The sequence below is a fragment of the Adiantum capillus-veneris genome, chromosome 18 (assembly GCF_014529385.1).
Source record: "Adiantum capillus-veneris isolate H3 chromosome 18, ASM1452938v2, whole genome shotgun sequence".
In the NCBI taxonomy this organism is placed as follows: Eukaryota; Viridiplantae; Streptophyta; class Polypodiopsida; order Polypodiales; family Pteridaceae; genus Adiantum; species Adiantum capillus-veneris.
The window spans coordinates 149,218,315-149,231,013 of NC_140948.1; the positions used below are offsets into that span (position 1 = coordinate 149,218,315).

Below are 12,699 nucleotides of genomic sequence, written 5' to 3' on the forward strand. Positions count from 1 at the left end.
CAGCATGGCTGTTCCTCAGATCACACTTTTGTAGAGTGAGCACCTCATATACCTCGTAGGCACCCTCATCCCATTCATTGCCTTGCTCTTTAATAGGGCACTAGTAGATGGATCACTAGCAGAGTGGACCTAAATAACTACTAGACCATCATGATTGGACACACATTGACCAAACTATCTGAATCGGTGTTGAAGGCAGACTTGAGCTCACATGCAAAGAGTGACTGCCTACTAGCCATTGAGCAGGTGAGCTTCAAACGAACCTTCTCGAACATTGACCACATATTTACTTTGCATATCATGATTGTACTCCTCCATGCATATAGTTCTCATCTAGAGTTACCAATGCATCATCTTCGTCCCTCATGCACATGTACATATAGGCCATGTTAGTTTATTCTATTGAATTTCGTAGCGCGTTTATTTTAAGCACTTTTATTCTTCTTATGGATACTAGTAACCTCGCTGGATGTAATGATAGGGAGAACTACACACATAAATGTTACACCATAGGATGGAGCCGACTCAACTAGTGCATGGAGGCTACAAGAGGTTCTTAAGATCTTGAAAAACACATTCAAGTCTGATCTACTCAAAGCTACACTCAAGTGCATGCTAGGTAGTAAAAACTAACCGAGACACCTGCAAGCATATCTCGACGATTCACCAAGCATACAAAGCCCAATCATGACCAAAATTATAGGATGGATAGAAAATGCCTAAAGACACATGCCTATGGCCTCAAGTCACCCTTTTGACCACTTGCCAATATCACGCTTAGTGACTACAAGCCAGATTTGACCTAACTACTTGGCATATTTGTTCAAACTAGTTTTGGTCTAGAATGCACTCTATAACATTGCAATGATGTCCTAATACCCTTCTATGCATAAAATATAATTTATATGTGTAAAACTTGAGTTATGAGTAAATTAAGAAGAGAATTAGCTACAACAAAACCATAGATTTATCATGAGAAACTTGCAATGTCGTGTAGAGCTTTCACATGCAAATGCTATGGAATAGATGAAACTATAAATAGACCATCCATGAGGGAATTAGGTGCTTGAGAAGAAATTGGAGAATACACATTCCTCAGTAAACGCTTCATATGTTCATTATCCGAAAAACTTACAATTTTCTTATAGAAATTGTCTTTTATACCTTGGCTATAAGGTTTTAGGTCAAAAATGAATAACCGAATAACTCTTTTATAGCCTAGGGATTCACTGATACAATCTAGAAGCATTTAGCTCCGCTTAGTGTGGCTCATAATTACATAATCACTTACAAGCCTGGCTTGAGAATTAATAAATTACAAAAGTGTACAACTATAAACATTCACATTGCTCAAAAGAATGGGAAGTTACACTATAGGTTGATCCAAAGGCTCATAGATTAGCTATGTAGCTAACATTCCCTCCCTCCATTCTGGGTTGCCCGTGACACAGCTATCCAATGGTTAGGTAATGCTCTGACTATCGTGCTTGATGGCACTTGTGGAGCTCCTCCAAGGCTTTGCAATATTTGATGTGGAGTTCCTTCTCTGTGGTGGTTGTAAACTACATGGTGATCAAGTTCTTTTCTTCAATGGCTGAGTAGGCAACAAACCTTGCTTGGAGATTTTGTACAACAACATGGCCAAAGATTTTGTATTGAAAGGTAAAGAACCTTGTGTAGAATGCCTCTTAAAATGTCCGCATGGAGTAGGAAGGCCAAAACATTAACCTTGCATAAAATCCATAGCGTACTTCATCTGAGATCTGACTGGATAAATCATAGCATAAGCACTTGTTGCCCTCGAGGAATGACATCCATGCCATGTCTACCTCTTGAAAGGTCTCGATGTAGGGCAGCACCATTTGTGCTATCATTAGGAAAAGTTTGGACTCAAATTGGTCCTTTTAGAGCTAGAGAGAAAATGTTGTGTGACCAATGGATGGCAAGCTACCATAATGGTAGCTTGATTTTTTCTTATTTTTATGTCAAATTTTTGCATTTTCAAAAAACAAATTTTAGTTGTTCAATAATAATATACGTTGCAATTTACTTGAATCTCTTTGCTGTCAACACCAAACACAAGACAAATTTGGCATAACTCACACTCAATGTAGTGCGCACTTTTTCGATATGAGATATTCCGTGCTATTTTCGCTTGTTCCCATCTACTTGTGCTCAACTTACTATTCTACTCACATTCGACTGCATGCTCTTTGTGTTCAATGACATTACTGAACATTTTCCCTCTCTCTACTGTGTTGTGCATCTTAACGCCGTCGAAGAAGCACTAGTGGAGAACAAAAGACCTTGACGACCATCCGCAAGTATTAAGTTTGAGAAAATATTCCACAGCTTTGATTTGGACAATGGTTGTTGGATTTCCATTACCATTACCATTCGAAGCTGGGTTCTTTTACAGATGAGAAAGAGAAAGCGCATTGAAAATGAATTTATGAACAACTACAAACGAGGGTGAAAGAATTTTGCTTGTCACAAATGTGCAAAATAGTCAAAGAAGTCGTCATTGAATACGCATATATGCACTCAAAGCTGCGTCTGAGAGTGACGCCAATAGGGTTTCTAGCTCATTGACCAAATTGTGTGTTTACTAACCTCCAATAAAGATATTTTTTGTTTACCTTTTATGTTTAAATTGTATATTGCAGATATCTATCTCTCGGACAAAGAAGAGTAGCAACCAATGGATTGCATTATATGAAGTTTTGATGCATTCCATGCATTGGTGGGCAAACTACTGTATAACACTAGCACTAGAATAACACTGACTAAGAGGGGGGTATTTTTCTTTGATCACTTTTACAATGCACCACGTTCTGCGCTTGGCTTCGACAATCTTCAATATCTCTCTCTTCCTCTAAAGAAAGAACCTTGAGTGTTTCAGACTAAAGCTTCATCAAGAAACACAAAAGTGCTTAAGATCAAATATTGCAAGTAGGGTGGTACATGTTTCAAGCTACATGCCCATGCATGTGTTCATCGACTTCTTCCATGATGAAGAGCTTAGAAAGACTGCAACTATGCTCATCTGCAAGTCAGAGAAATACCTTGATTTTTTGGATGAGTGTTGGGATGTTCATGATTCTGATGATATCTTGTGTAAGGTGGATAAGAAGTCTATTGTGTGTAAATGCATGATAGATTCTCAGAACTTCATAGCTTCCTTCCACTACATAAGGTGGTATCAAGTGAATGGCCATCTCATAGCTGTTGATCAAGATTTGCATGATGACATGACTGGTCCTTTGAGGATGCTTGAGGTTTGGTGTGGACCTGACTTGCTAACCGTTCTTAGAATTCAAGGCAATGTGACACTACGACAGATGCAAAAGGACTTGAAAAATTAGGTTGACCTCAACCTACCTCCAAAATTTCTTTTCCAGTGTAGCATGCAAAAGGTAGCATGTTTTGCATATACTACTTCCTTGTTTGTCATTGTCAATTTTTTTTGGCTTAATCTAATTGTTGGATTAATTGGTGTACAAGTCCCTCAAGTGAGGGAGAAGGAGATAATATGTGCAAAGGTTAATGATGACCGATTGTTTCTGGTGTAGTGCAACCGCTAATCAAAGAAGGTGGCTCACACAAAGCATCATGTTCTAAATCCCAATTTTGTAATGAAGCAATAGAGCACAATTGTAATTGTTATTCACATGCAAATAAAATAAAAAATTTCTTGCAGAAAAAGTCTTAGCACCATTTGTTTTTGAGTCCGCCTCAACTTGCCTTTACATTTGTACATTAAATTGTCCAATTCAATACAACTGATTTGTAACTCTCATTTACAATAGTGGGGGGAGATCCCTCCCGTGCTTCATTATCATGACTAAAGGTGAGTGAGAAGATGCCGGGTCATGCCCAGGAGACGGATGATGGGTTGGGGGTTGAGGAGAGGATTGTGCAGTGGGCTTCTTGACCTCTGCAAAATCGGGCATAACAAAAAGGCTAGAGATGGAACGATCAAAGAGACAAGGAGAGGAAACTTCAAGAGCTTGCTGGATGCTTGAGGCACTAGATTGTACCTCCGAGGTGGAGGCCGAGGTTGTGGTGGAAAGAATATATCGGGGGATCCTTCACAAGACGTGTCTCCACAAGATTGATCATATTTTGGATTATCGGCGTCTTGTTTCCTTGACATGGATGTCGGAATAATCTGCCATGTTCCTTGCATGCAAGAAAAACTCTTACTTGAAGTAAATGTATGTAAAAATCATAAAAGGATTCCAAAAGCAAAAGAGTGAACTTACACTTCTACGCTCCTTAGCATAAGTGCGCTCTAATAGAAGCTTTGCATTTGCAAGAATTCTCCATCCACAAGAATGTCGACCATCTTGTTTTGGCACCTTGCAACTATGAATCACGTCTTCCCACATATTAGTCTGGGTCAACACTTCCTAAGCATCCACAAGTTTCTGATCAAACTTGTAGGTGATAATAGACAATGATGACATGTTACATATAATTTGCAACATTGATCAACTAAAAACTACCTACGGACATTGGCATGAAACCCGTGCGTAGAGTTTGCAAGGTAGCACTACTTGCTCTCGATGTTCACTCCAATAATTCCAATGTGAACTATTTGCAAATAATTAGGAATTATTTTACTATTCATAATAGACAAAATATCGAAAAAATAATAAAATAGACAAGACTTACTCTTCATTGTAAGCTAGAAGAAAACCCTTGAATGTGTCCATGTTGATTGATTGAAACCAGTGAACAACATCGTGGCCTCCGCGAGATCAACACCAATGAAAGCTGTGCGTGTAACATAGCTACCTTGGATTGGTGATTCCATGGTAGATTAGAGACAAGCATGCTTTAAATTTGTCAAAATTAATGAGTATCCCAAACGTGTTATAATCACAAAGAAGCTCTATAAAACAGAATTCACGTACTAGAGACCAAAATTTATAATTTGGTCAATCAACTCCCTCGTACCATCTCGCAATATGGTTATCTCTTGAGGCCAAAGAAAAAATACATCATCCGTCCCCATACGAGCAATAAAACATCAAATCTAGGACCCAAGAGAAGCAGGGCTTTGTTGTTGGCTTCATCAACATTCACTACCATTGCCAAGTCGTTTCTCACCCAAAACCGCTTTCCCTTCCTCCACTTGTTCCTGGACCTGTTCCACATTGAGACGTGTGATATATGTGTTGTGGGTGGTGTTTTGCTAATTGGTGGGATTGTCAAAATGGTATCCATTCTCTTATTAGAAAGAGGGAGTACTAGTGGTGCTAGTGTCCCATCGTACTACCTGAAGTGTAACAATCTAAGGGTGTTGATATCCCGGGGCATGATAGTCACTCTATGGGCATGCGTTGTAAGGGTGTAGCTATCTTGAAATAGATCAATAAAAAAGTCTTCAGCTGCCTCGTGAAGGCAACCCATTACGCTTTTGTCTTACAGGAAATCCAGGTTTTTCTCTCTCACAGATCTCGTGCACAACCCTCTGAAAAGGTAGCTTAGGGATAGCTAGAGTTACGTGCCTTTGCAGCTTTCGAAGCTCAAACATTATGCTTTGGTTCTGCTCTTACCTTCTATTCTGCATTGTTGCTTGTAAATTGGAGCTAAAGGCTGGCTACCTTGCAGGTATACCTTCCTAACTGTTTGCTTCGTGCGAGCCATAAAAACCTAAATTTCTTGTGGAAAATAAAAGGTTGCAGGAAAAGGAGAAGAACGAACAATCAGGCAGTAAAATTGGGTACGTTCGCTCTAAGAGGTGAGGAAAGAGATCAAACAACAGTGGCTCTATGATAAATAGGAACGTTATATATATCATCCAGATTTTTAGTCCATGTCAAGCCCCATACCCATGATCATATCTCCAATTAAGTAGCCCTGATATTTGGCCTGTTTATCCTCTTTTGGAGTCATCATGACAGTTATTATTATAGAAATCCCTGAAGAGTTGTACGAGAAGGTTTGTTGCACCCTTCTCCTTAATCTTGATAATTTACATGATTTTCAAGAGTGTAAGTTGCCGTGGTTTTGAGTGAGCTTTCCACAACAAATATATTACATTATTGTCCTCCCAAATCTATTACGTTATTATCCTCCCAAAATAAACTCCTCCCCTTGGATTATTAGTCAATATACATTTTAGAGGTTTGACATTTACTTGATCATACTCTTCTAACACTGATGGTCTCTCTTTGGTGGTCATGTTTGGAATCAACGTATCAATTTCCAAACCCCATGTGTCCACACTGTTAGAATCTACAATCTTTATATACTGCACTCTGTTTTGATCCATGTAGAAGGTTTCCTATTTGTTATCTCTAACCTCCTCTTTGAATTCAACAATGTGGTCATCGACTATAACCACACATTAGCGTCTAGATAAATCAGAGCCCTATGCTTGTTGGTCTTATAGGTCAATATGTGCTTAAACATGAGAGAGGTCCCATTACCCAAATGAGTAGAAAGAAAGATATTTTAAAACTAGAGTCGAAGTAATTGTTTGGCACTTCTTCAATTATGGTCTCCCTTGGTTTACACTCTCCTCAGTAGACATTCTGCTCTAAGTTTTTCTATTAAGTCCCTAGTTTTCTATTATAGGGCCTCATCTAAGGTACATAAAGACCCAAATTTCTCAATGAAATTAAATACCTAGCCTTTAGAATTGATACTAATCCGTTTCAATCGTTGCAATTCCAAAGTGGCTATAAGCTCAAGCTTGATCTCGACCACTGTTGTACAATCAATAGTATAAAAAGTTAAATTAGCTTGCAAGTGTGTACAAGGACTCTTGGTCAAAAATTTTAGTTTCAAATTTGCAAAATTAGCCAATCTACAACTTTTAAGTCCTAGAAACCTAGTTTCTAGTAGCCAATAGTTTCCAAATGAATCCAAATTTTTAGGCTATCTATATGATATGTCTTCTAACCTTGGCAACCAAAAAATGTAAAAAATGAGCTCTCTCGATAGCAAGAGATAATAAGCGCATTTATTATCTATTGGGTCAAAAAAGAATCATTTTCCACTTTTGTTGGTTTCATAAGTCAAATGTAAGTTTAATGAGTTTTCATAAATTTTAGGTCATAAGATAATAAGCATGCTTTTACTATCTAGGTGTCAAAATTTGTAAGTTTCTTCAACTTTTTCAACTCACATAATTTAGACAAGGTATTTTAAAATCTCTCAAGAGGTATCATCAAATTTTGTTCAATTTTGGGTATACTTACCTTCAATTATCTATTGGTCAAATTTAGAAGTTATTTTGGCTTGAATGTTGCACTCGAATGATTTCAAAACTTTTTGAACCTTCATACAAGTGCTAATTCTCACCTAGACAAAACGTCCTTGAGCTAAAAAAAATAATTTCAAGCCTAAAAAAAAAAAAGAAAACGTGAGAGAGACAGAGAGAAGCTAAAACAATTAATTTCAAGCCTAAAAAAAAAAACAAAACGTGAGAGAGACAGAGAGAGCATTTGGGTCATGACCTAGAGAGAGTGTGTGTGTGTTTGATGCAAAAGCTTAGTCAATGCATACACAAAGAATTGACAGTGTCCATGTGTGTGTGTGTGTGTGGAGCCATTGACATCAACGAACAAAGAGACAGACTCTTCTTTGTTGGCATGCAGAGAGAGAGAGAGAGAGAGAGAGAGAGAGAGAGAGAGAGAGAGAGAGAGAGAGAATGACTTGGCAGGCCTTGGCTCATGTGGAGGTGAAGAGCGTGAGAGGTTTTTATGGGCAACTTGCCTCTGATCACGTTGAGAGAGAGAGTACGAGCTAGTGTGGGTGTTGACTTTTATAAAAGCATGCATCAAAAGGCATTTTTATAAGTGTGTGTGTGGATGTGGTAGGGCACACATAATAAGTGCAAATCTATTTGAGGAGAGAGAAATGAAGAGAGAGAAAGATTTTAAGCGGAACTTTTTTCCAGAGGAGTAGGAGGAGAGAGAGTGGGAGAAGAGAGAGAGTGTTGATTAACGCGCTTATTATGCTGGGCGAGGGTTCTAATAAAAAAACCTTAATCACACTTAGAGGAGATTCTCACCCGGAAGCAACTTGTCAAAATTAAAATTTTGCCCGAAGCTTGAAGTTTCACCGTCGAGTCTGCAATGAGCGTCGAAGTTTCGCTTGATCATGTACTGAACCTTGTGAGCATTCATCGGCGCCCATCGCAGCAAAAAAATTCAAATTCAACTTAACATTAAATCATAAAAAATGCCAAAATTAGCCAAAAACTTAGCCAAAAACTCAAAAATTCCAAAAGATTGGAGGCAACCACACAAGATTAGAGCATGATTAACCACTAATTAGTTAAGACCTAGCTAATCAAAGCATCATAGAAAATCATAAAGAGTATGAGACATGGTGGAAGATAATTAAGCATTGATTAGTGTAAATCAACTCACATGAGCAAGGAGACGCTCAAGGAATCCATAGCCACACACCCAGGGCTGAAAATTGCAACCCTTCCTACCCTTCCTTTACTCGTAGCCCTGCATATGCCTGGCAAATCTTTTGGAGACCTTCCCACTGAAGGCCACGTTGGTGAAGGAGCCCTTCACTAGGGAAAGGATCTCATTCTCTTGGCCTTCCCCAGGTAGGGCAAACTTTTAAGGTGCCCTTCCCATATTAAATCAAAGATTGTGGATAGTGGGACTCGGGGATAGTGGGTAGTGGGACTCTGGGGAGTCGAGAGTCAGGATTTGATCTTCAGACTTCAGCCCAAGGTCCAATTTTCAAAGCAATTTAATGGGCTTTAATAAATGCGCGAAGCTCAAGTTTTGAACCGAGAGTCTGACCTGCCACGGTGCCACCGCATGCAGTTTGCTTTTGCAATCGCTTGCGAGGGAGTGGCAGTGAGTGGCGACGACTCGACGAGTCTGGCGACGTTGGGTGACTGGGTCTCGGGAGCCTGGGAGTCGTGACTCGGGACTTGCAGACTACAGTCTGGGAAACGAAGTCTCCTTGCAAAGTTGCAAGTTTGCAATGGATTGATCTTGCATCAGGTTGCATGTGAGACAGCGAGAGAGGTAGTAGTAACTTCAAGTTCACCACATTAGGTATCCGCATCATCTCTCCATTGTGGCCTCGAGTGGAAGTTCTGACGCTCAACAAGTGGGCAAAGGTGGGTGCCAGGTTTGCAGGAAGTTGCGCTGATGGGGGACTGAAGCCAATGAACAGACTGAACTGTTACGAACATCAGTGAATGGGGGCTGAACGAACCAGGGTCCAGACTGTGTTGATGGGGGCTGAACGGACTAGACTGCAGTGATACATCTCGATTCTCAACAAAGGTAATCTTATGATTTTTCTTGTCGAATCGCCAAGCCCCTTTGTGTGTGTGTGTGTGTGGGCGCGCAAGAAAATGGAACAACTTTGTGTGTGTTGGGGATAATGGATGTGTGAAATCCCCAGCTATTTACAAGCTGCTCTCCTGCCAAATATTGGACTCCAACCCAGCCATACAATTTGCTACCGTGTAAGCGTCTTTCAGGAAAAGCGGTGTTACGAACGGAAGGTGTTTCAACTTTCAAGCGGTTGTACATTTTTAGTCGTTTTGTTTTGCTTTAAAGAGGATCATCAGTACCTACCTTTGTCAGCATCTCAGTCTCTGATTTTATTACATACTCTAAACTTACCTTAATAAACTTGTATATTACAAAGAAGATACTTACATGATACATCCAAGCCGGTGCTTCACATAGTTGATAGAATAGATATGCATGAATCCATGATAAAAGACAGTGGAGAGAGTTAGTATAATTTGTATGTGCAATAGAAGTGATCAGTTTTGTGATTGCAGAGCTTTTAGGCGGCTGCAAGTTGTGGACATCTCTATTACAGACTCACATGTCCCTCTTAATAGGTCAGGCTGTTGTAGTCCATGTAGATGAAGATGATCTAAGCAAACTTCAAAGGTGGCTATGAGCTCAGCAAGAGCATAGGCAATGCAAATGGTAGGATTTCTTGTGTTGTTTTTGGTCTTCAAGTAGCAGCTTAAGCGGTAGTTCAAACTTTGAATGAGGATGATGTGCCTCATACCAACATAAGTTTTTGCAGTCTTGTAAGATGCATTATAGTTGAGGTATGCACACTGAGTAGATGTTATAGATAAAAGGAAAAGAGATTGTGTATGCTATTAAAATTTGTAGTAATGGGCAAGACTTTAGTCCAAGGCTCATATTTATAATGATGGTGTACATGAGAGTCTGAGACAGGCTTTGGAAACTTTTATGCGCGTTTGGTTGTCCGGTTATTAGGTTGCCATTGTATGCATCTCTAATTAAATGTACTACATGAGAAACTTTTTTTGGAGAGAGAGAGAGAGATCAAATTTTGCAACAAAATTACTGATGTACCACTTTTTACCTTGCAGTTTTGATACAAAGAAGTGCCATCTATTATCGAGTTTTGTCGAAGATCATAATCGAGCTTTATGTCTACTTAAGGACCACGGTGCTTATTCTTTGGTTGGACCTTGGTATGTAAACTTACTTTTGAAGTGTATTGTGTGTATGCTAGTTGTGCTCTTTTCTTATGTTGAATATCTTTGGATAGCTTGTATCTTGAATGAGTAGCAATAACAACTATGTATTATTAGTGTAGATTCATAATATGGAAAGCAAAAAGGTTGATAAGAAGAAGAAGCAGGTAGACCTTTCAAGCTTTTATCGAGCTGTGGAAGGCAAAAGTAAGAGAAAAGAGAAGGAGTTTCAAAAGCAAAAAGCTCGTGTCATAGAAGAGCTTTTTGGAGAAGGCTCGGAGATAGGACAAGGTGACGATGCAGAAGCCCAAGAAGTGCAAGAAGATACAACCATCTCGGAGCCAATTCCTAAAGATAAAAAGCTAAGAAAATGGAGGCCAGCTTGGAAGTTCGAGCACAAATGGGCATATCTAGTGGTAGTTGACGGACAAGTCAGGATAAAGTGTGAGTGGTGTGTTTATTGCAAATAGAAAACCCCTTTTGCAAATAAAGGTTCATCTACACTCCAGCTTCCTGCTCTAAATGAGCATAGTGCTTCGGATGAGCATCAGCTAGTTGCCTTAAAGTGGGCAAACAAGGAGAAGAGGATATGCATCCCTCTTCCTGAGTATGTCGCAATATTTGAAGACAAGGAGAAAATACGTGTTATCACAATAATGTGGCAAATTTACTTCGTCGTAAAGTGTGCAGGACCTATGGAGCTCTTTGAGAAGCTATGCTTTCATCAAATTGAGCAAGGGTTGCCAAATATGCCTCGCCATGCAGATTATGGTACTTATTTGAATAAAGCTGCTGGTATGGAATTCATGCAAGCAATCAGGGATGTGCTTTGGAATGCTTTATGTGGAGAAATTCAAGCAAGTCCTTGGTTCTCACTCATGGTAGATGATAGTACGGATAGGGGGAAAGAGGGTCATCTCATTGTCTATGTCAGTTATTTGAAACATGGGGGAAAGGGTGAAAATCATGTTACATTCGTCAAGCTTATAAAAACTGATGATGTTGGAGCAGAAGCTAAATATGATGCTCTCATAAACTTGCTAAATTAGATGGGATTGTCTCTCCATAAACTTGTATCGCTTGCAACTGGTGGATGTTCGATTATGGTGGGTCAAAGACATGGGCTCATTGCTAAAATGAGAGCAAAAGTATCCCATCTTCTTCTTGTGCATTGTCTTGCTCATCGTGAGAATCTCGCAGCAAGTCAAGCCGTTGACTCTTTTCCGGAACTTGTGCATTTGGATAAGCTTTGTAGAAGTATCTACACTTGGCTTCATGCATCAGGAAAGAGGATGGACGATTTCAAGCTTATTGAGGGAGCATTAAATTTGCCGGAGTTAGCCATGTTGCGTATCCACTCTGTGAGGTGGCTTTCACGTGGACAGGTGATGGAACGCATGGTAAAAGTTATGCCGGCTTTGCTTTTGGAGTTTGGAAAAGAGAAGCCAAGCGTCTATGATGAGCTTGTCCTCTATGCAAACCAGTTTTACATACATTTATTAGCAGATGTATGCTCAGAATTGAATCTTTTAAGTTGTCAGTTTCATCGAATCTCGTGGATATTGCCAACATATCAGGGTTTGCTGAAGCGACAATACAAAACTTGAAGAAGAAATTTTTGAGAGACTCAGCTGGTTGTGGAACAAAGTATTTGAATCAGTTTGTCCAGCAAACAAAAGGTGGCCAGATCACTTTTTCTGATGCAGGTGGAGACATGCATGTTCCTTTGTTAAGCTTTGACAAAATTGAGGGAAGCAATAGAGGTGGCTGTTTCGAAGACTGCATGCATCTAGGTAAAGAGCTAGTCATAAAAGTCGTGGAGAATTTGACTACAAGGATGGAAGAAGACATGCCAATCTTCGAAGCTTGCAAGATTTTTAGCCCAAAGCATTACCCAAGTGAAGAGTTGTTGTGTGAAGCTTGTAGCAAGCAATGATTTTTGCAAGTCCTTCGCCAATATGGAAGCTTGGTAGAGGGTGTAGAGAAGTGTATGGGAGAGCTAGACTCATTTACTACAGTTTTGTCTAGCAACTTTAAGCATAAAAGCTTCCGCGATGCATGGGAAGTATGTAGAGATGACATTACTATGCGTGACTCATTCCCAAACTTGATGAGGCTTTGGGAGATTCTCTCCGTGGTTCCTCTAAGTACATCTGCTGCAGAACGAGGGTTCTCTTGTCAAAACAACATCAAATCAGCCCATAGAACAAGAATGAGCACGACAACATTGG

General features: G+C 39.7%; 1 pseudogene; it reads left to right on the forward strand.

Annotated features, from left to right (window-relative positions):
• Positions 1-11,571: 11,571 nt before the first annotated feature.
• LOC147436624 (uncharacterized) overlaps positions 11,572-12,699 on the forward strand; it is a 1,244-nt pseudogene continuing 116 nt past the window's right edge.